The sequence below is a fragment of the Camelus bactrianus genome, chromosome 15 (genome assembly GCF_048773025.1).
Source record: "Camelus bactrianus isolate YW-2024 breed Bactrian camel chromosome 15, ASM4877302v1, whole genome shotgun sequence".
Lineage (NCBI taxonomy): Eukaryota > Metazoa > Chordata > Mammalia > Artiodactyla > Camelidae > Camelus > Camelus bactrianus.
In genome coordinates this window covers 22,484,862-22,508,295 of record NC_133553.1, presented here as the reverse complement: position 1 = coordinate 22,508,295, position 23,434 = coordinate 22,484,862, and the positions used below count along the sequence as shown (strand labels likewise).

Here is a 23,434-nt window from a genome sequence, read left to right as displayed (position 1 = left end):
GAAGGGGAATAGAAAAAATTAGGAGAGCGCAAAATGAAGGGAAGGATTCTGACAGAGATGTGTGTGTGTGTGTGTGTGTGTGTGTGTGATCAAACCTGAAACCAGACAGCCCTGAACTCTCAGGGTAGACTGACACGTTCCCTTTCGGTGCTGTCGGCAGCCTGGGGACTGATGAAGGCTGATGGCCGATGTATTGTGCTTTTCCTGCTCACAAAGTTCTTTCACTCCTGTCACCTCCTTTGATCGTCTTAGCAGTCTGCAAGAAAAGCGGACCCATTCCACAGATGACATTGACGAGAGAAGTGATAGTCAGTTCTTGCCGGCGAGCTACAGGGACACTTTACATCTTTTATCCAGAGTCCACCTTCCCCATAAGGGAAGCCATTGTTCTGTTGTAACCTGAGAAGGACCTCACACACCTTTATGTAGACTTGAATGGTCCCCATTCCTGATACCAGACTTCCTCAGAACTCTCTCTCCAGAAATTCTATTCTTGATTTCCTATGCTTTCTTTGAAAACACAAAAATTATTCAAGATTATTTTCCAAAGGGGAAGGATGGGATGGTGGAAAGATGGAAACCATGATGGGCACAGAGTACCTGGAATATCATTCCACTGAATACATACTTTAGCTTGGCACTGAAGGCCTTTCACTTTTCCATCTCTATAATTCCTGCTTCAGGTATGGCCTGATCAAGGCACAGGCCATCATTGGCTGCTTTCCAAATACACCCTACACTTTTTCATCACTTCTCAATAGGAATCTCTCACTCCCAACAAGAATTAATTTCTCTCTTTTCTGTCTCCTTTCTTCTCCCCTACCTTCTTTATTTTGGAGCTTTATCCAATACTAATGGCAATGACAGCCAGCATTAAGTGCAGTGTGTATTAGATTTCTCCTGCTGCTATAGTACATTTCCGTAAGCCTAATGGCTTAAAACAATGCAAATTCATTATCTAACCGTCCTGTGGGTCAGAAGTCTGAAATGGACTAAAATTAAGGTTGGAGTAGGGCTGTGTTCCTCCTGGAGGCCCTAGGGGAGTCTGGTTCCTTGCCTCTTTCAGCTTCCAGAGGCCGCCCACGCCCACTTTCCTTGACTGGTGGTCATCCTCCTCCATATTGAAAGCCCGCCACGTTGGGGCAAGTTTCTTCTCATGCTGCCATTTCTCTGTTCTCTCTCTTTGGACGTGCTCTTCCACTTGTAAGGACCCTGCGGCTTCCACACTGGAAGGAGAGCTTTCCCCTACCTGTTTACCATTGTAACCTCAGGGACTGAGGATACTGAATGAAAGCTCAGTACCGATGCCACCTCCTCATGCCACTTTTCCTAATGTCCCCTCCTGGAGTTCACCTCCATACTCTATGCTAAGTCGTTAACTCCTGGGAGGGCGGTCTCAGCGCCGCACTTCCCCCAGCACCCTGCACAGCGCATGCCCACAGCTGTGCTGCGCTGCCTTCCGGCACAGAGCACGGGGGCCTTCCAGTCTCTAGCATCACTTGAATTACTTTTCCTACTTCCATGCAGGATACAGATCCAGACACATCCTTTAGAAGGCTCTTCGCAGCTCTCTCCTCCTCCAAGTCTGATCAGTGTTTATAAATGAGTATTCATAAGCTTTCCTAAATCTTTCCCAAGTCCCCTCATCCCCCTGATCCATCACCAGAAATGACTCCTGAACTCAGAGCTGAGCAATTCCAAACACAAAGGGCCGATACCCCACTGAAATGCCTGGGTGAGTCCTCCTTAAAACTCATAGGCTTGTATGTACTGTTTGCCAGCATCCCCACTTGGGAGTCCTGGACTGAATGCTCACTTTCGTCTTGAAAACTCTGAAGACAGACCCCCAAGGAAAAGCAGCTACGAAAAGTAGACCTCCACCCAACCCCCACCTTCCTTTCTGCCATTTCAAAATGAATTTCTGATATCTTAGAGAAGAACACATTTATGGACCTTGAAGTCTGGAAGACTTGGGTTCAGATTACAGGAGCGCCAATTCCTGAATGTATTTATGATCTAGAGCGAGTGACTTGACCTTTTTGAGCTGGGCCACCAGGCACAGCTCTGCTGGCTGTTCACTGCCCCAACCTCAGGGGATGCCGTTCACATAGACCACAAAGAAAACAGCGCCCCCTAGAGTTGTGTGTGGCAGCAACCCCATCAGAGCTTCTCTCTACTATAAAATGGATTTGGTCAACTGCCACACATGCCGGTCACGGAGGTAGATTAACCATATTGTATTTAAAGTGCCTGGGGTATGTTTAGGTCACAAAAATATCAGGGTTTTTTTTTTTTTTCTGGTGTGAACTTAGTTCTTGGGATGTTCTTATGTCCGCTGGGCCGAGCATGTTTCACACCACCACCCTCAGGAGTGCGCTTTGAGCCCTTCCAGTGCACACAAACGCGTAATTTGCCTCCTGATGGATCGGGGTTGATTACTGTTTACGGCCGAGTGTTGCGCTTCCCTCTGCCGTCTCATTAGGCACAGAGAATGAAGCAGGTGCTGCTCGCTGGAGTGGCGACACCACACACAGCCGCTCTGCCCCGCCACTCTGGCTTGGGCAGGAGGGAAGGGATGTTCCAGGGCAAATACCACTGCCGGGGTGATCTTTCCACATCTTGACTCTGAGTACATTGCCTACCCATTGAGCTCATGTACCATAGCAAAGACAGAGCCTCGCTCCTTTTTTGATGTGCCTCCACTGCTGGCTTCCAGGCTCCACGCCTCCCCCTTCCCCCTGGCCCTTTTCTGGATGCACTGATAAGAAAGCCTGGTGCACCCCCCGTCTGCAGCCCCTGGGCCATGTGCATGGGGACCTTCACCCCGGCCCCAGCCCCTAACCACTTGCCCCCTTCTTCACTCCAGCTCTGCCGGCAGCTTGCCTGCCTTTTAATGCTCTAATTTGGAGGGAGCTCAGATAGAAGAAAAGGACCCTGGACATGAGGTTGAAAGATTCGAATTTAAGTCTTCCTGTAGCCAGTTATCAGCATATGGTAAATAGTGAAATGGCTTCCATGGTGCCGTTTTTTTTGTTGTTGTTGATTTGAAATGGGCATTGTGATGAGTCAGCGGATAAAGACTTTAAAGTTCCGAACGCCATGTTCACATACGATAGTTGCTGGGTTATGCTGATTCAATGGAATAATGACTTCAGAGCGACTAGAATATAGAATAATGACTTTAAGGTGCTTCACACAATGCTTGGCACATAGTAGTATCTAGCAGAAGTGAGCTTTCTTTCCTTTGTCATCCCCTCTACCTTTGATGCTCCCGTACCACCACTAAGGAATTCAGTGGTAGACCTTTACTCCTTGCTTAGCTATTCTGTGTCCTGTCCAAACTTTGCACTGGGTTACCTGTCCGAAAGTAAACTCATGTCAGGAGAAGTCACCTGATTTCTAGAAGCTAAAGGGCAGTGCGTGTCTAGGGCTGGGGGAGGGGGGAAGGAGTCATCACTTCCCAGAGTGGCCGTCCCCTGATCTGGACAATGAGTCCTCGGACTGTCATGGACTTTTCCCTCAAAGGCTGTGTGAAAGAAGGAAACTAGAGTTTCGGATGTGCCTGGAAAGGAGTGTCCATCTCATGGAAGAGCAGAAATGTACTGGCAAACGTGTTAAGATACAAAGCAGGACTCAGACTTTTATAAAAGAGCATTTTGGAAAGAAGGAATGAGCAGCCCAGAGAGGAGAAATCAAACTTTGGGGCGAACATAGGTAGGGAGGTCAGAGTCTTAAATGAAAAGACAATGGTTAAGAAAGGAATCTTGTAATATTTTTAAGAAGGTGTGGGTATAAAGCACTCTGTAATCTGGGGTTTTGTCATTTTGAAGACAGCATCAAAAGGAACGAAAGTTACCACGATCTGCTTCTGCTGTGTGGTAATAAAGCTATAAATGACTCTCTTTTTAGCTTGGTTTTATTTTCCCCCATGCCCAATTCTTTGTTTACAAAGACAGATTTGATAACCTCTTTGTTGCTCCAATTTTAAGGTTATCTTTCTTCAATACACAGACAATTCTTCTTTCAAAGGAAAGGTTCTGTTTTCTGGCCAACTCTCCTTTGTGCAATAGAAGAATTCTAGACTGTGAGAGCCAGAGTGACTTTAAAGATTACCCTGAAGAATCCAACCCTCTCTTCCCAGAGATGAGGAGACCAAATCCTAATTAGGTGAAATGACTTGCCCAGGATCCCACAACCAGTTAATGATGGCATATCTTGCTTTTTTTTTTTTTCTGCCCTGCGTTGTACCACATCCTCCTCCAGTGACCATGTCTCAGTATCGTGAAGAATGTTATTAATCCAACTATATATTTAACGTAAACTTGAGTTGTTTTTTTTTTCCCTAAACTTTTTGACATGGATCCTGCCTTACTTTGGGGCCTTTCATCAACTCTTACTATGAGAGGACAAGTTCAAGTTACCTGCCTTAACATCTCACACAATGTGGGAATCCCCTGGCACCATTTCTGACTGGTAAACGTCTAGTTTTCTTTAACGGTTTTAGTGACAAAGGGCCAGCGCTGACTCTGACTCATTCTGCTTTTACATAGTCACTTCTGACACTATGTCCCCTGCCCAAGCCAACCCAGCCGTTCTTCATTTTTGTTTATCTTATTGCAAAACTTAAATCCTTTATTCTTAGGCCAGAATAGTTTTCTCAAAAAAAAAAAATACACAAAAAACTTTCTTGGTTTCTCCTAAGCTTTCTTGACCTTGTTCTATTGTGTGTGTTTGTGCCATCAATTGTTCAAGTCTTTTAAAAATCAGAGCTTTCATTGCAGAGCTTGGTGAACTCCTTGGGGAAAAAAACCTACTTTGCCTTCATTTGGATGATTAGTGATTGTGTATCCTCTTTGGTTTGTGTCTCAGTGTCATGACAACCTCATGGAAGAGGCAGTGTGGGGCTGATGCTGAGTGAGGACTGAAGGAGGCTGCTTCCTTCACAGACGTCCACCCAACTGGTAGATTGCAGACTGGCACCTTGACCCGGCTCACTCGAGGTCAGTCTTGTTTTTGACCACACACGTGTGTTCTCCTCACTGGATCCCTGTCCTGCACCTGTGACTGTGAGGCTGGAAGGACGTTACGGGGGAATGTGGGATGGTTCCTTGCGTCCCTAAAATCAGCCGAGGACTACAATCCCTTCCCCCTCGCCTTGTTCCTAACAGCCTCCAGGTGTAGTGCGTGCTTTTGCATCTTACACATTGTGTCTGTTTTGAGTAGCTAACTCCCTTCCCCTCTCCTGCCTTCATGTTTGGCCTGGATCTCTTAGAAAGGAAGCAGTTTTTTTCCAGATTGTGCATCGCTTCCCAGATTCACGACAGCCATTCACGTTTGATTTCCACACTGGAACCTTGTCTCTGAAATATGCCCAACTGTTCCTAGGTAGTTTCTCAGTTTTAGGATAATTCCAATCATGTTGAAACAAAACAGACTTGTGAGACGTAAGCTCAGTTTTTCGCTTTTGGGAACTGGCGTGCTTTCATCCGGTCGGTTCTAGAATTAGAAACAAGTTGAGGAAGGGACGGATGAGAGTCGGCAGCTCTGGGCAGCTGGCACGAGGCTGATGCTGGGCAGCGAGTGGCGAGGAGGAGCAGGCACATCGCCCTGCTCCCTGGCCTCAGCATCATGGGCGGTGAGACAGGGCACTGACATCGACCTGCTATTCTGTTCGTCCCTGAGACAGCAGGTATGAAGTGCCCCTCATGGTGCTGGAAACACGGGAAGCCTTAACAAACGGTGATTTCTTTTCTGAAAATGAGGTCAGGCAGGAAAACTGCTGTGTTAACCTCAAAGGTCTCATGATTGTTGGTTGGTTCTTTCTTGGGTGCTTAGAGTTTCACTCCTTAATTAGGGGCCACTCCCTTGACTATTTTGGAACAGCATTAAATCACAAAGGCTGCCTTTGATCGCCCTGACGGGGGTCACACCCGGGTTCTTAAATACAGTTATCCTCTCCAACTAATCATAGTGTCAATGCTGACTGCTTGCTGCCTAGAGAGGGGTGAGAATGAACGGGGATCCTGACCCACCACTTCAGCTTCTCCATTCTTGGGTTAACAAGATAAGGAGTGTGAGAAAGAGCTCTGACTTTCCCCTGTGGGGAGGCTTCCTGGAAAACAGGTCATTCTGGTCTAGGAAGCTCTGCTGTCCTACGTAATCTGTGGGCGGGGTTGGGGGGAGGGTAGGCAGAGAACAGACAATAAGAGTCAGCATGGAGTTGAAGAGCATGAGCCTTGGAATCAGACAGATGGGTTGATTCAAGCCCAAGATTAGCCATTCCACTGCTGTAACCTAAGTGGTAGGTAATTTCCTCACGATCAGCCCATCTCCCTCATCTATAGAAGAGGGGCTGTGCTGCCTACTCAGTGGTTGATGTGAACCAGAAAGAGATGGTGGGTGTGACGCACTTGTCACACGGCAAATGAGGAATTCATGTTAGTTTCCTTTTCAGACGTTCTGTACGTGCACTGATGGCTGCTTCATCAGAGTGCTTTTCCCTCCCGTGCAGAGGCATCTGCCCCTTCCCAGTCCCAAAGTGGGAAAATGTCCGCTGAAGGGGTTTCACAGCCTACCTAAAAGGCCAACAAGAACATAGTCCTCATACACTTATTATTCATGTATTCAACCTACTGACTCCCAGCAAGGTCCTCAGGTGTGAGACCCAGGTTAATTGGAAATTACATTTCACGCTGAAACACTAACCAGCCTCTTGCACTGGATTAGAAGATAATCATTGAGGCGATCCATGAAGTCAATAGTAGAGCTTCGGAGATGTTTTGTATTTTAGAAATTATAGATCCTTCAGATGCTTTGATGAGACATGTTTGATTCATTTATATGGTCATACACCTCAGAAGTTTGTAGAACTGTTTTGTCTGAAAGCAATATATATAATATGTGTATACACCTGCCCACCTCTTCATCTGTATCTAATCTATCTGCGTCTTGTTTCTTTGTGAATAACATAGCCGTGTCGTATTTCCTTTAGACGGATCTCTGGAAATAAACGGTAGTCTGTTATCTACTAGCAAAATAATTCCAGATGTATTTTATTTAAGGATTTCAGCTCTTCTCATCCAAAGTGAAACACAATGAACTGACCCTGGCGTTCTTTTGTTTAACAAACATTTATGACACAGCTACTGCAAGGCCAGGCTGCCTGATCCCCCAAGTCTGACTTCTTGGTCTCATTGAGCCTTAGGCAAAGCCAGAGGTTGAATATCAGTGTGGAGGGGATGTCATAGTCTAAATGGAGATGTTTAATCCAAAATTAGTTGTTGGCCAAAGGAGGCAGCAAAGCCCCTGACTGGAATTGTGGAGAAAGAGAAAGGGAGAAGGAGGCAGTGGAATGCTTGCTTGCGCCCTCCCGGAGTCCGGTGCCAAAACCCTAAGCCCCTGGTGGGTAATTAGGTCTTGAAGGGGGGCCCTGCTGGTGACATTAGTGTCCTTATAAGAAAACAAACGAGAGCACTTACTCACCTCCCCCCCCCCCCCCGCCATGTGAAGACAGAGCCGTGTGCAAACCAAGAAGAGAGCTCTCATCAGACCCAGCCAGGCTAGCATCCTGACTTCCAGCCTCCGGAACTGTGAGAAATTTCTGTCTGTCAGTCTGTGGTACTTTGTCACAGCAGCCTGGACTGACTGACTGATGGTGGGAGAAGTCGATAAGGGAGCAGTGTGTAAGATGGTGTAGATTAAGTGGTACAGATGGGTTTAAAGCATGAAGGGCCAATGCCTAAGACGTAGTTTTTTTTATTCCAACAACCAACTGGTCTTCACTGAGCACTACCGCATAGCAGGCTGGAGCTGCCATGTGAACACTGTCAAGGAATTTCTCGAGGAATTTTGTCCCCTGGCTGTGCCCATCCCGGCACTGTCCTGGACACAACCCAAGGATTCTTCTTGCCTGGTGTGCCAGGCTGGCCTACTTAATGCAATTTGATGCTAAGCTTTCACACTTACCTCCTCTCTTTCTGATTCTTCATGAGAAATAGTCTGGCTAAAATTTGATTCGCCACATAATTCTTCTACAGGGATAAAAAGTATTTGTCAAAAGACACAGAACAGCTGTTCTCTTTGTTGGTTGTAATTTTCACTGTAAATTAAATGAGTGGGGGTGGGTTCAGCCTTGACAGACTCTCTCTTTGCATCTTGGGTTAAGAAAAAAAAATCGGGGGCTGCCCCTAGACTGGTGAGGGAAATGCACATTATGGGCACACAAGACCAAATACTTTTAAATACCTGGGCCACTCTTCTCTGAGAAATGGGAGACTAGGGCTTGAGTGGGAGAGTGGGAGGGCCCTGGGGAGAAGGTGGGGTGAGGTCTGGTCAGGACTCAGGGGGTGTCCTAGATCACACCCTAGGTGTGATTCTTGGCATATGGCTTAAAAAAACTGTGTAACTTTTTCTGATCCACTTAAAAACAATCTCTAGTCCTAGTCCAGGGTCTTAACTAAGGATATAAGACTAACTCATATTAAGTAAAAAACAGTATGAATATTTGTAAAAAAGAATCACATTTGTGATTATTATCCCTCATAGTGTGTGTTAGAATCACCTGTTGTGAATTGTGAATTTTTAAAAAATCACAAATAACCAGGTTCCAACTCAGACTTACTCAGTCATCTCCCCTTTGCCTTCACTCCGTCCAGCCCCCCGTACCGAAAATGTGTAAAAGTGATCTGAAAAAGAGGGATGGTCACAAGAGATCATCCTGGGTTGCACACATGAGGCACATTTTCAAGTGGAGGCTCCTAGATTGGGAGTCACCGGAGGGCGGCAAGCAGGGATTGTGCCCTGTCGTCTCCTTCTGTGCCCTTCAGCTGAAATGCTGCACTAGCCACTGTTAGACCCTGATCGCAGGGTTATGGAGGAAGGTGCACTGACTGGAAGTAGGAGATGTGGTTGGGATTCCGGGGTTTTAGTCTCTGCCACTGATAGCTGTGTGACCTTGGGCAAGTCAGTTTCTCTCTCTGATCTTTGATTTCTTGGACTTGTAAAATGAGGTGATGTGATACGGTGAGCCTTAATGTTTTCCAAAGTACAGATTCTCAGGAGACAGATCTGGGCTTGAATTCTGGTGCCAGTATTTATTTATGATCTCGTGCAAACTCGGTGGCACCTAGTCTGTTAACTTCCTTCTGTTTTCTTCTCCACACCTCCAAATCGTACTGTGCGTCTAACTGCAACATTTACTTCTGGTCTACCTCCTGCCTGTTTTGCTTTCAGTTAATTATCCAGAGGGATGATGAGTAAATATGTAATGAAAGGAGAGAAAACCTAGCTGTGTGATCAGACGCTTCTGCCTCTAAAAGATCTGAAAAATTCAACATCTTAAGACAGTGCCTATGAGGAGATATCGGCATGTTAACCACTCTGTCAAACTCAGTACAGTTTGCAAAGCACCTTCAGACACATGGTGTCATTTGAGCTTTGCAGCCGTCCTGAGAATCAGCCAGGCGCAAATTCATTTCCGCTTCTGCTGAGGGTGTGTCTCAGGCCCAGAGACTGTAAATGACTATGTCTTCCTTGCTTCTTGTTTATAACAACACTGACCATTACTAGTAGTACAACGCATATGATGTTCTTCAGTGTTCAGAACTGTTTCTGTAGAATGTCATAGCGTCTTTAAATAGCACACTGAAGTAAAATTTAACTTTGCCAGCCCACTCTACAGCTGAAGAAACCCCATCTCTGAGAGATCAAATCATTGGTCCAAGTTCACGAGAATAGTAACAGATTCAACAATTCAGTTCTCTGAACTCTTTCCATCAGCACATTGGAAAATGTATAGACAGTTTCTTTAATTACTTCTGTATTTTCATAGACTCATAATCTTTCCTGAGAGCATTATTTAATAGAACTGACAGAAAGCAGACAACAAAGCAGAGGGGCTATATTTACTTGTACTTATTTCATGCTTCTTGGAAATACCAAGGCCTACCAAGAGAAAGATCATCTCATCAACCCAAAAGCTTCTTAAAATCAGTTCCTTTCAATAACAAAGAATAGTTCCTGAACCCGGAGGTCACCAACTGCAGTCTATAGACGCAGGTCATTTCTGAGTTACACGTCAGTATTACCCCACGTGGAGTGTCAGATTACTTCAACCTGATATTTTGGCTTGCATATGAACTCTGCGTGCTGTGTAAGTTATTGATCTGAATTGTGTGATGGCTACTAAATTCCAGTGTGACTTATAAAATTAAACCAAACATGCAAATTAGAGATTTCTATCCCAGGTTCAACCACATTTTCCCCTTGTCTCTAATAGAAGTAAGCTCGTTCATTGTAACATTTTCAGTTGCTCTTTTGTTGTTTCCCAACATATGTTATGATTAAAGTTTCTGCATTAATTTGGTATAGTCTTGCATCAAAATGTGTTAATGATCTGTCATATTTGTATTATACCTTGTCATTAAACATGGCCATGTGCATTAATTTACTTAACTCCTATATATCTTGTGATATAGGGTAAAGTATAGTATGATTCTCCCTTTGCACGTGAGAGAAAGTAAATTTAAGATCGTTGCTAATAGTAACTTGAGAAATGATGAACTCAGTTCTAACTATAGGAATCATGCTTTTTTTTTTTTCACTCTACATATACGATACCTATGTTAAGATACCACTTTTTGGCTGCTTTTTATAATCAGTGGCCTTATCTTCCAGCCATTTGAGAATTATTAGGCATGTAGTATTTACCCAGAATGCCCAGTGGCTTAGAATAACTAGCTTTTGGTACAACTAAAAGAAACGATGAGGATTTTTAAACGGTTTAGCAACCCTGAAAAGAAAAAATTATCTCAGTTCAACAGTGTTCCCTTGTGTTTGTGCATTTAATCCAGGTTCCTCTTCGATGCTCTTGCTCAGAGAATCCTTTCTGCTGCTCTTTGTCCTGCTTAAAGATGTATTTTGTCGAGTCTCCAAATAAGAAAAAAAATTTACAAAGAAGAAAAACCCATTTACATGTTATGCTTTATTGTCAAAATCGTTATACTGGTGAGTGGGGATTCACTCTAGTTTATGAATAATATATTTACACTATGATGTCTCCTGGTAAATTTATAAGATTGATGTTCAAAAAAGAGACTCTAAGCATGATAAATTGCTACCACATAAAGGTAGTCAGTCTGTATCAGCTTCTGTTCAAAATGAGCTGGAATGGTTGCAGGAATGCTGTGCGAGGCTTCCAACCGGTGCTTTCTGCTACACTCTTTCAGATCTTTCGGGAAAGAGATATTGAGCATCAGACCCACATCTTGTGATAACTTGGGTGGGCTCAGCGGCAGCATATGCTGGGACTTAATACAGAAGGAGAGGCAAAATCTATAATTCAGTTAGAATTGGGGCTTTTGGAGTAGCTGAAGGTTTGAAATGTCAGCCCTTGAACATGCATTGGATTCAAATCAGCAGTTAATCTCATCTAGATTCAAGCTGGTGTTAGAGATAGGGACGTAGGTGGAGCCAGGCAGCATGATTTTCTGTAGAGTGATGGACAAAAGGTTTCTTTTTGTAGCTAAAAGTAGTGTAGCATTCTGGTTTCTTCATTAAGTGTATGTTCATTTAGTGCCTACAGCGACCCAAACATTGCCATACGCATTTGGATACATCAGAGCTCAAGATGGACGGGTCCTTGCCCCCAGGAAACTTACATGCTTCCGGGTGAGAGACAGAAATAAATTAATAAATTAGTAAATATGTAGGGAGTCAGATGATGAAAATGACTGTGCTGAGAAGTAAAGCAGGGTCGGAGAGATGGAGAGAGAGGGTGAACAGAGAGATGATTTGCTTTTTTCATTTTAATATTTGGGAAGACCTTGCTGATAAAGGAGTTTTTGAGGAAAAACATGGAGGAAGCGAGGGAGCAAGCCAGGTGGACACCTGCTGGGGGCATCCCAGGCAATGGAACCACGATCAGAAAGGCACTGAGCAGAAGTGTGCTCAGCAGGTGTCAGATGACTGGAGAGGAAGAAGCATCAGAAATGGAGGCAAAGGTGGACAGCAGTGCCTGCGTCTGCGGGGAGCTCTGGTGGACAATGGCAGGAAGGAGCTGAGGACATCTGTGCACTGAATGTCCTGGAGCCCATTCTGAAGACCTCTACTTCTGAGGCTGTGCTTCCATTTCTTTGATTGGTTGCCTGCTTCTGAGCCTGCTATTTCCAAGAATCCTTCCTGAATCTGTCCCAACCAGCTGGGCTCCACAGGGATTCAGAGCGATCACATCCTTCTGCATCACTTAAATATTTGTCTTGCTCCTGCTCTACCTGAGCTAAATGTCTCAGAAACATCCAAGAAATCCCACCAAATGTTCATCTTCTGTGTTTCGATCCTGGGTCACGTGGCCTCACCAGCCACCCAGCTTATCCAGGTCAGTCTTCCTTGGCCTGCCCTTCTGCTCAAAAATTGGGTAAGCCTTTGAGCCTCCGGGCAGCTGAAACAAGATCTGCTGTTTTTCAGCTTCTCACTTGGTCCCAACATCTCTCTTCTTTCCTCAGTTTGGCCAGTTGATTAAAGATTTTATGAATACCCCTTCCGCTCCATCGTGTCTTCAGAGACGTCTCCTTCCCACTGCCTCCGGGGTCATCTCATGTCCTACCTCCTTCTGACTTTGCAGGTGATCAGAGGGTGTGAATCACACAGAATCTCTGCCCTCAAGAATCCTTCAGAGAGAGAACACCTGCTCAACTCACTGATATAAGTTGAGTGAGACCAAAATGCATGCTCTGCTGTTGGAGCAAATAAAGTGAGACTGGAGAAGACCTTTCTGCCATGGGAAGGTAATAGAGGCTCATGAAGAAAGTGGCCTTTGGTTTGGACGTGAATGATATTTCAGTAGCCAGAAGGTTGGGGAAAGCTGGGAAAATACATTCCATGCAGAAAGAGTTGCTCGTACAGATATATTTTCATGCCTTCCAATTCCTGCCATTCCCCTTGTGACATTGTGTTATGGCCAAACTTGCTTACATGTCTAGTCCTGTATGATATTTACCGATGATTCATTAAGCACACGCCAGCCTCTGCTTCTAAGGCTGTGCTTCCATTTCGTTGGTTGGTTGCTTGCTTCTGAGCCTGCCACTTGCAAGAATCCTCCCTGCATGCACCCCAGCCGGCTCTAAGCAACTTTGCTGCTGTGGTTTCTTCACTGTTTGGCGCTGGGTGATACAGTTGATGTAATTCTTTGCAAACCGTTCCCTCTGTGTGTGCTGCTGAGGAGAGCCAAGGGAGGTGATGGAAACCTGGATTCTGGTTCCGGTTCCTTCCTTCACTAACCTATGCTAAGTGCCAGGTTCCTCTTTGGTGAGGCAGCTCATGTGCCAAGACGTGGGAGATTATGTATCCAGTGTCCCCTTCAAATCTGAAAAGCAAGAGCCAATGCTTTTGATAAACTGCGATCATTTTGGAGTCGGAGAATGAGTTCTCTATTCCTCTTGGAGTTTGTGCTCTTCCACTGCATTAGAGGCAAATGGTGCTCTAGTCAGAGGTTTATACAGGTTTCAGATCTACTGTTAAATTTCTACATGACCTTGCTTAAGTCTTTTCCACTTGCCCGTCTTTGGTTTCCTCATCTACACATTAGTGATAAGAAAAGCTACCTCATACACTGAGGGGAGGATTAAATGAGATAAAGTGTAAAGATGCAGCACACGTGATAACTTTAAAAAACGTTTGAGTTACAGTCGCACAAAGGCGCTGTTCAGCACTTGTTACAACTGAGGTTTCCATCTGGTTGGATTTGACTTAATTGTAACTATCAGCTGCTTCTCCATTGTCCGAAATGAGGGATTCTTCTGTTGCAGAGACAGATTGTAATACATTTTAACTCCGTGGCAAGGCTGCTGCGGAGCTTGCAATCAAGGACATCCTGGAGAATCCATAATTAATTCAGCATTTAGTAGAATCTCATTCATACTTAGCGATATTTATTTAGCACAGGGCCATGGAGAGCTGGACTTGCAGTTCCAACATTAAAAAAAAATGACTCCATAAACATATCTAGAATCATTAGAAGAAGTTTTCAATAAATCATAACGAAATTTATTATTATTTCACCATTAAGACTAAATGGATTTGCAGATGGCTAAGGATCAGCTCAGCTCAACTCCTGTGAAATTGTCCCTTCAGATCTGCCCACTGCGATATACTCAGGAGTGATTTGCAGCAAATTAGGTCAAGTGACTTCACATCACAACCTTCTGCCAGGGACACTTTCCCGATGGGTCCTGTTTCTTCCCAGGTCTTCAAAGTCTTCTTCTGTTTTTGTTCTGAATTTCAGAAGAGCTTAGGACAGTTTAGAGTAGTCCAATCAAATGTAATAAAGTTGATTAAGAAATGTAAACAAAATGAGCTTCTAGTCCAGAAAACTAAAACGCGAGTAGCTTAGCGGTGAAAATGCTGAAAGACACATTCATCAACATACGTTAACCTACGTTTATTTACGGAGTAACTGCTCTGCCTGGGAGATCAGAATACGAGTAAAACCTGACCCTTGCCTTTAAGATATTCCTGTCCAGCCAGAGTGACAGGAGCTGGCCTTGTGCAGGGAGTGGACGTGAAGGACTTAAACCCTGGGAAGTGTATTAGTTTGCCGTGGCTGCTGTAATAAGTTACTACCATTAGGGACTTAAAAGCACACAGATTTACTATCATGATGGTGTATAGATCAGAAGTCCAACTCAGGTCTCACTGGGCTAAAATCAAAGTGCAGGTAGGGCTGCGTTGCTTTCTGGAGGCTCCCAGTGTCTAGACGCTGCCCTCCTTCCTTGGCACACGGTCCCTTTCCTTCACCTTCAAAGTTCTGACCATTCTTCTACCTCTGCGTCACTCTCCCCTCCTGTCCTGCCTCCCTCTTTCACCTTTAAGAGCCCGTATTCATTTGCTGGGGTCACAGTAACAGAGTGCAAAGCTACAAACAACAGAAATTTATTGTCTTACAATCCTGGAGGCTAGAAGTGTGGGGTCAGGGTGTTGGCAGGGTTGGTTTCTTCTGAGGGCTGTGAGGGAGCGTCTGTGCCAGGAGTTTTGCCTGGTTTCTGGTGGTCTGTTGGCCTTTTATAAGGGCGCCACTTATATCTGGTTAAAGGGCCACTATATTTCAGTATGACCTCATCTTAGCCTCTTCAATTACCCTATTTCCAAATAAGATCATTTTCTGAGGTCCTTGGGGTTAGGATTTCGATATACGGGACCTGAGGAACACAATTCGGCCATTGGACTGAGGTAGCCCAGGATAATTTCCCCATCACAAGATCCTTAATTCAGTCATACCCACAAGGTAACAGGGAACATACCTGCAGGTTCCGTGGCTCAGGATGTAGAGATTTTGGGGTGGCTGTTATTTTGTCTACTGCAGAAAGCTTCTAGGGTCAAGGTATTATTGAAAACCAAAAAGAATAAGTGGGAATTCATCAAACAGATATTTTTGGTGGAAGACACTGCAGGCAGAAAGAGCTACAGCCCCGGAGTACTGTGGAAAACAATAGCGCATTCAGCAGACCACAAAGACGCTTGCAGCTGGAAGGCGTTCGTGCTCAGGCTTCTTTTTACTCAGTCTGACCTGATCGACTCCTCTTTCCATCTTAAAGCACCTTCTCCAGGTTTCTATGACACCACGGTGGCTGGTTTTCTTTCAATCACCATCGCTGTTCCTTCACATCCACTCCAGAGGTGGCAGATCACAGCTGCTGGCCAAATTCTGCTTCCTGCCTCCTTTTGTAAATCAGGTTTTCTTAGAACACAGCCATGCCCATTTGTTTTTATTTTGTCTGTGGCTGCTTTCAAAATACAATAGCAGAGCTGAGGCGGGAACAGACAAGATGGTCCAGCCTTTTTCAGAAAAAGTTTCCCAATCTCTGTTCTACTTTGCTGGATTCTTCCCCCCTTCGCTTTAGAGGGCCCAGAATTCAGCCACGTTCACCTTCTCTCTTCCACCCCCATTCCTGAAGCGATCATAGTCCTTCTATCTTTACCGCCTTCCTGCTGGTGACAGTCAGATTCATGTGACCAGTTCTGAGCCCTCCGCGGTGAGTTCCATATACAAATACCAAATAGCCTTCTCAACGCTTTCACTTGGATAGTTAATGGGAATCCAAAATTTAAGACTTCCAGAAAACCCTTGGAGTCTCCCAGACACCCTAATCTGCTCCTCCCCTAGTCACTGCTGTTCAGTTCTTCAAGTCAAACATCTGGCAGAAAGCCTTGATTGTTCTCTTTCCTTCAGCCCCACCCCCAATCCACCAGCATCCTGGTGAGCACTACGTCTAAGATGTTCCCCAAATCTGAACCCTTCTCACCACCTTACTGCGTCTGGAGCTGCCAGCCCCGCGCACATCAGCGTCCCTTACCTGTGCCACTGTGATGACACCTCCGGTACTCCTCGCTTCTACTCTGCAGTAAATTCACTAACCAGCAGCCTAGTGATCTTTTTTAAAGTAAATCTGTTTCTTTTTTTTTTTTTTTTATCTGCCATGGATTCCTATCACAAACTTAAAAATAAAAAAAAATCAAGTTTCTATGCCATGGCTGATAGGACCTACATGGGTCTGTGGGGTTTGGTCTCAGTCTGCCTTTCCTACCTGCCCTCCCTGGCTCATTGTGTCCCTGCTCCCTTGGCCTTCATTCTGTGGCTCTAACACACCAACCGCACCTCCATCACTGGATCTTTGTGTAGGTGTCCTTCCGACTGCAGGAACTCTTTGCCCTGTATTTTCACATATTTCGCTCACTCTTATCTCTGTGACCTCAATTTAAATGTCACCTCCTCAGAGAGTTCTCCCTGGACCATCCTTGCTAAACAGCACCCTCCCCACACCCTTAAAGCCTTCTCTATCATCTCATTTTTATAAATTTTATTCATAGAACTTTTCATTTTTTTGAATTCGTCATATTTTATTATTGCTTACCCATTCCACCAAACTCATTCCTCCCCCTCCTCTTCCCACAACACTGGGAATCAAGCTCCATGATGGCAAAGGACTTGGTCTTGATTAGCAAAGACTTCTTGGAAGAGGTGACACTGGAGCCTCCCAGGGGATGTTTCCTTATTCATGCACAGAAGTATATATGAATGAATACTTTTACTTTTTTTTTTTTTTTTTAACTATATGTTGTTAAGTCATCTTTTCATTCAGTGATTCAGTGTTGCTGATACTTCTGCATGTTAACAAGTGTATATTTTCAAATCGTATGTAATGGCCCCAGACGTTTTCTGGATATACCACAGTTTTCTTAACCAGTCCCCTAAAGATGAACACTTACTCTTCTGGTCTTACAAACACACGTGATGGTGTTCACTGCATGCATTTTCAACACTTGTGGTTTTTCATAGGGCCAACTTTTGGTCAGTATTCACAGTAAGGCAAGACTTGAAATACAGAAAATTTGTACCAAATTGTACACAACTGACCAGTTTGTACTACTCAGTAAGGACCAGGATGCGCCTCAAGTCTCAGCCTCCTTGGCTGTCCAGGCCTCTCTGTCAGGACCCTTCAGATCTTCCTCACAGCCTGGAACTTGCAAAGGTCCGTCCCGGACTCAGCAGGGTCCCTCCCAGTTACATGCTGTGACAGATCACTTCCACGCCATCCACTGTTGTGACAGTTTTGAATGTTTGATTATAAAACGTGTGCTACTGTAGCCTTAAAATTAGATAGGAAGCTATGCACATTACTTATCTGGATTCATACTACAGAAGTTCTTTCTAGAAAATGTGTTTCAGTTGAGCCTTTATGAGTCCTGAGGCTGGAAAGGCTATTTAATTATAACTTCACTAACATGAGGCATTGCCAGTCTTTAATTTTTGTGAATCTTATTGGGGAAATGCAGTTCATTTTTGTTTTACTTGCATTAGTTTGGCAATTGATCAATTGAGCATCCTTTTGTATGGTTATTGGTTATTAATATTCCTTTTTAAAGAGAAACTTTCTGCTTGTGTGATTTGCCTTCTTTTCTTTGGACTTTGGAAATTTGAAATTCTTTCTCTTTTGAGTCAGGATTTTTGAGGTATAATTATTTTAACAGCTTTATTGATATATAATTCATATACCATACAACTCACCATTTAAAGTATGCAATTGACTTTTGTACATTCACAGATTTGTGCAATTATCACCACCAATTTTAACACATTTTCATCACTGCAAAAAGAAACTCTGTACCTGCAAATAATCACCCCTTATTAAACTCCCCCACCCCATTTCTTGGCAAGCATTAATCTGCTTTCTGTCTCTTTAAATTTGCCAACTATGAATAATTATATGAATAGAATCATAAATATGTGGTCTTTTGTGGCTGGCTACTTTAACTTAGCGTAATGTTTTCAAGGTTTATCCATGTTGTAGCGTGTATGTGTAATTCCTTTTTATTGTGGAGTAATAGTCCATTGTGTGGACATGTCATATTTTATTTATTCATTTATCAGTTGATGGACATTTGGATTGTTTCCATTTTTGGCTAATACAGATAACACTCATTTACAAGATCCAGTAATTCTACTTCTGAATTATAGACCCCAAAGAATTAAAAGCAAGGTCCCAAAGAGATATTTGTACAACCATGTTCATAGCAAAATTATTTACACTAGCTAAAATGTGGAAGCAACCCAAGTGCCTGGAGGGATGAATGGATAAGCAAAATATGGTATATACATACAATAGAACATTGCTCAGTCTTAAAAAGGAAGGAAACTCTGACATATGGTACCACATGAATCAACTTTAAAGACACTATGCTAAGTAAAATAAGCCAGTCACAAAAAGACAGATACTGTATGATTCTCCTTACATGGGATGTGTACAGTAGTCAAAATCAGCAATAAAAAGTAGAATGGTGGTTGCCAGGGGCTGGCGAGACGGGGAAATGGGGAGGTACTGTTTAATAGGTACAGGATTTAGTTGTACCAGATTAAAAAGAGTTCTGGAGATGGTTATGAATGTATTTTATACTACTGAACTGTATACTTAAAAATGATTAAGATAGTAAATTTTATATTATATATATATTTTACCTCAGTAAAAGTCAGAAAACAATCATGGATGATTTTTGCACATACATACAGATTTCTGTTTCTCTTGGGTCTATAACCAGGAGTGGAATACGCCAAGTCATATGAACACTCTGTGTTTAACATTCTGAGGAACTGACAAACTGTTTTTCAAAGTAGCAGTTACAGCAGTTTACATTCCTACCAGCAACGCGTGAAGGCTACAATTTCTCCATCTCCTCATCAACACGTGTTATTTTCTCTTGTTTTGAGTGTAGGCATACTAGTGGGTATGGAAGTGCTGTCTCATTGTGGTTTTGATAATGTTTAATGACGGTAATCATCTTTTTATGTGCTTACTAGCCATTTGTGTCTCTTTGGAGAAACGTCCAGTCATATACGTTCTGTATGAATTTAGCTTACTAATCTTATTCAATTGTAAGCACTCTTTACCTATTCAGGATACAGTCCATGATCAGACAGATGATTCACAAATATTTTCTTTTATTCTGTGGCTGTGTCTTCACTTTATGGGATGGTGTCATTTGCAGGACAAAAGTTTTCATTTTGATGACATTAAAATCATATATTTTCTGTAAACAAAATTGTATCATCCAACAGGTATAATTCACCTGTAGTAGAATGCACCTTTCTTAGTGTAAAGTGCCGTACGTTTTGACAAATACGTATTGTCACATACCCACAGCCACAATCAAGACGGAGAACCGTTCCATCACCCCAGTAAATTCAGTTGGGCTATCACTGATCTCTATTTTTTTCCCAAGAATATTATGTAAATAAACTCATGGAAAATAATGTCAGATGTGTTTCTGTTTTACTGAAAAGGAATTCTACTGAGTAATTCTTTATACTCACACCTACATCTTTTTCTTTTTTTAAAATCTCTGTTTATGTTTTTAATTTCCACGTTTCTCTGTCATTTAATGTTAGGCATGACTCCTTTTTTGTACATGTATAAACACATCAAAATCTTAGTATTGTAATCAGGCATGCAAATTTCCTGGCCTTAAAAGTCTCGAGTCAAGTGTGCAAAAAGGTTATTCAAATTAGATAAAATTGATAAGGATGAAGAAATTACAAATGGGCTGGTGTGGTAGCTTTCTAAGGTTTTTTTTAAAATAGGAGAATACTTTCTTAAAATGAAACTTTGCATAGAAGCTCCATATGTAAATAGATCGAAGCAGAGTTTCTCTCTCGGATTCTGAGCAGACGACCTGCCCGTCCATCCCTCTTTTCTTCAGTGTCCTTTGAGCATCAGTGGTCTCACTCGTGAGTGACCCCGAGTTGACTGGTTTACTGGGTGCAGCACCGGGCTCTTGCTCATCAGGAGCTGTCTCAGGAGGAAGAAGAGGGAGAAACGTGACAAACAGCCTAATTACAGGGTCCTGATCTCAGGCAATGGTTCTCCTACTCTGCTCGGAGCTCCCAAGAGGAGATGAGAAGACAGGGACGATGACAACTGTCTTTACACATCGGAAGGGCTGCCTTGTGGAGGCTGATAAGAAGAGTCCAAAATCATTGTAGAAGACAGATCTAGAATGAGAGTGATTAAACAAATAAGAGGGGGAAACATTCTAAAAATAAGATCGACAGTAGAAGAGAATGACTTTCGAAACCATCTGAGATAGATTTTCCTGCGTCACCTGAACAACTGGAAGTTGTTGCAGAGAGTGCGAGAGCCCTCGTGGCACTGAATTCTGTCTGTGGGACACACAGCCCTTCTGTGAAAGATGCTCAGCTTCTGTCTTTCCGCTTCCCACTGTCTGTCTTAGAGGCACAGAGGGGAGCATCACTGTGGCCAGTGATGGGGATCCTTCAAGTACATTTGTCTTTAACTGTTCAATTCCAACCTTACAAAAACTAACAGACCCCAAGCTCAGAGATTCTACTGTACTGTACTGAAATGGCATTCCAGGCTCTTTTCTATAGCATGAGAAATCTTTGCGAAAGAACAAAGAGGGACTCTGTAAATACTGTGATGTGTGAGTGTGTTTCTCAGTGTGTGCAGAGGCAGAGACGGCCTGTCAGTGATTGTTCCCCATTGTCTCTGCCTTTCTAGAAGCCTTCCTGTTCTTGACTCTGCTTAGGGGTATGGAGCTGCCCGGCTCTCCTGACCATCACCATCGGATGCTGCCCATTTATCCTTGCAGTCTATGCATCCTATTGGATTCTCACATGCCTGCTGGTTTACATACCATCCACCTGTCAATGCAGGGCTTCTCCAGTCTGTCTTTAATGAGGCTGCACATAGTCATGCATTTAGGGAAGGAATTTGGGGACTGACTCAAAATAGTAAATGTTCTAAACCTCAAGTTAAATTCAGTATGATTTTATTGAACTGGCCATTCAACATATAGTTTGGATGTTTTGATTAAACTGAAATACAGTTACAATGTGTCAATTTCTGGTGTACAGCACAATGTCCCAGTCATGCTATACATGTGTATATTCATTTTCATAGTCTTCTTCATTAAAGGTTATTACAAGATATTTTTTAATTGTTTTTTTTCTCCCTAAGGCTTATCATCCTGGTTGTTTCAATTTGATATAATTTTGTAGTTTTTCTAAACAAGTGTGATGTGGTTTGATCAGCTGATGCGACTGTGGCCATTTCTGTGGGTCAGGAATCCAGGCAAGACTTAGCTGAATCCTTGGCTCAGGTTCCTGCAAGGCTTCAATCAAGGTATGGGCTAGGCTGCAATCTCATCTGAAGGCTCAACTGGAGAGGAATACTTTTCGAGTTCATTTAGGTTGTTGACAGAATTGATTTCCTGGTGGCTGTATGAGTGAGGGCCTGAGCGTTTTGCTGGCTGGAGGCACCCACAGTTCCTGGTCATGTGGGCTTCCTCATGGAAGGTCAGGGGGCAGTTTTATACAGGGCATGGACACTAGAGGGTGGTGATCTTTGGCGGGGGCACCTTTGGGTCCACCCACCACAGGTGTAAACAAAATTCACAATGTGGGAGGAAGAGGAGGCTCTCACGCTGAGACAATTGTGAGGTAAGAAGTCGAAGAGGGTGAGGTAGAAGTAGGGCCTGAAGGAGGCTCACGTCCAGTCTGGGAATGTTCCAGAATGGAGTCTGCTGAACTCAGAGTCAGGAAAGCAAGAACTGAATCTGTAGTCAAAAATCATCAGTCAAGGTGGGGGAGGGTACAGCTCAGAGGGAGAGCGTGTGCTTAGCATGTATGAGGCCCTGGGTTCAATCCCCAGTACCTCCATTTATTTTTTTTTTTAACATTTTTTATTGATTTATAATCATTTTACAATGTGTCAAATTCCAGCGTTCAGCACAATTTTTCAGTTATTCATGGACATATACACACTCATTGTCACATTTTTTTCTCTGTGAGTTATCATAACATTTTGTGTATATTTCCCTGTGCTATACAGTGTAGTCTATTCTACAATTTTGAAATCCCAGTCTATCCCTTCCCACCCTCCACCCCCCTGGTAACCACAAGTCTGTATTCTCTGTCTGTGAGTCTATTTCTATCCTTTATTTACGCTTTGTTTTTGTTTGTTTGTTTTTGTTTTTGTTTTTTAGATTCCACATTTGAGCGATCTCATATGGTATTTTTCTTTCTCTTTCTGGCTTACTTCACTTAGAATGACATTCTCCAGGAGCATCCATGTTGCTGCAAATGGCATTATGTTGTCAGTTTTTATGGCTGAGTAGTATTCCATTGTATAAATATACCACCTCTTCTTTATCCAGTCACCTGTTGATGGACATTTAGGCTGTTTCCATGTTTTGGCTATTGTAAATAGGGCTGCTATGAACATTGGAGTGCAGGTGTCATCCTGAAGTAGATTTCCTTCTGGATACAAGCCCAGGAGTGGGATTCCTGGGTCATACGGTAAGTCTATTCCTAGTCTTTTGAGGAATCTCCACAGTTTTCCATAGTGGCTGCACCAAACTGCATTCCCACCAGCAGTGTAGGAGGGTTCCCCTTTCTCCACAGCCTCTCCAGCATTTGTCATTTGTGGATTTTTGAATGACGGCCATTCTGACTGGTGTGAGGTGATACCTCATTGTAGTTTTGATTTGCATTTCTCTGATAGTGATATTGAGCATTTTTTCATGTGCTTTTTGATCATTTGTATGTCTTCCTTGGAGAATTGCTTGTTTACGTCTTCTGCCCATTTTTGGATTGGGTTGTTTATTTTTTTCTTATTGAGTCATATGAGCTGCTTATATATTCTGGAGATAAGCCTTTGTCGGTTTCACTTGCAAAAATTTTCTCCCATTCCGTAGGTTTTCTTCTTGTTTTACTTCTGGTTTCCTTTGCTGTGCAGAAGCTTGTAAGTTTCATTAGGTCCCATTTGTTTCTTCTTGCTTTTATTTCTTCTAGGAGAAAATTTTTGAGATGTATGTCAGATAATGTTTTGCCTATGTTTTCCTCTAAGAGGTTTATTGTATCTTGTCTTAT

General features: G+C 43.3%; 1 long non-coding RNA gene across 1 annotated transcript in view; it reads left to right on the top strand.

The window, feature by feature from the left end:
* The window catches only part of LOC141573464 (uncharacterized), a 74,930-nt gene that overhangs the window by 10,572 nt on the left and 40,924 nt on the right, over positions 1 to 23,434 (top strand). The window contains exon 2 of the long non-coding RNA XR_012499223.1: positions 4,870 to 5,000. This is a non-coding gene — a long non-coding RNA (uncharacterized LOC141573464). The remainder of the gene's footprint in view (positions 1 to 4,869; positions 5,001 to 23,434) is intronic.